Genomic DNA, 1,103 nt, shown 5'->3' on the forward strand with positions numbered 1-1,103 from the left:
GAGCCATCCTCTCCACCCCCAAGAAAGATGGCTCCCCTCTTTCTTACACCTACATATCTTCCTGCTCTCCCCTGCAGATGTCTTTTGGTGGTAAAGTTTTCAGACAGGTAACCTTGTATTCTACCTGCCTGCCAGCTTGGAAAGAGAGTTGTTTTTCTGGATGGGCCCCTTGGTTTAATGTCACATAAAACTGGCATTAATGCCACTACTGAATTTTCAGCAGTTTCTGTCATATATCCTTGCCAGACACTATGCTGTTTGTTTCTGTGTTGTACAGATCTCCAAATCAAAGGGATTTGGACTTAAAGAGATGGGGGCTTGGGTGACCTGCATGATCAGGGACTTCAGCCTAGAGAACTGGGCTGGATGAGAGATCAGCAAGATGAAGCCTTCCATGGCACCCGTGCACCCTTCCAGCTGGAGCCTGCAATTAAGGGAGAGAAAAAAGAGCAAGTTGTTGCCATTACTAAAAGATGTGTATGTTGATTCCAAGGAGCCCATGCTTTCTTCCCTGCTGGTAAAGATGCGAACCACAGAAGAACCAAAGTAATTCAGACTGACAATGGGCCATCACTTTGAAATGAAATGATAGTATTACCAAAGGCAAATCTGTTATACAGGCACTGACACTTCAATAATTGTAAGCTTTATCCAGAAACACAGACTGCCAAGAAAATAGCATAAGAACACCATTTAGAACTGAAAGTTGTAAATTATCTTCTGAAATATTTTGTTACCTTCAAAGTAAGAATCTTCCCTCCTGAGGACAAAGAGAGCAATACAATCAAAATGAAGAAAATCATGAAATTGTTCTTCTTATGTGTGTTCTCTACCATGATGTTCTCATTTTAGTATGTTAAATTATACAAATTACTGTGAGTGTGATGTTCCCGGCTTGGAGTGCGTGCTGTTTATTGAGTTGTGTGACCTCTTCAAGATCGCTCATAAAATATATACATATATTTTAAACATTTTATTCATTATTTCTGTTTTATGTGTATGAGTGTATTGTCTGCATGTTTGTAAGCATACTTGTGTCATGCAGTGCACGAGGAGGTCAGATGAGGGTGTCTGATCCCCTGGAATGGGAATCAAACCCGGGT

At 40.9% G+C, this 1,103-nt stretch overlaps 1 pseudogene; it reads left to right on the forward strand.

Annotated features, from left to right (window-relative positions):
- Window positions 1-65: 65 nt before the first annotated feature.
- Window positions 66-936, forward strand: LOC103728339 (annotated as a pseudogene).
- The last annotated feature ends 167 nt before the right edge of the window (window positions 937-1,103 follow it).

Source organism: Nannospalax galili, unplaced genomic scaffold (assembly GCF_000622305.1).
Source record: "Nannospalax galili isolate Female #2095 unplaced genomic scaffold, S.galili_v1.0 C48658845, whole genome shotgun sequence".
NCBI classification, from domain to species: domain Eukaryota; kingdom Metazoa; phylum Chordata; class Mammalia; order Rodentia; family Spalacidae; genus Nannospalax; species Nannospalax galili.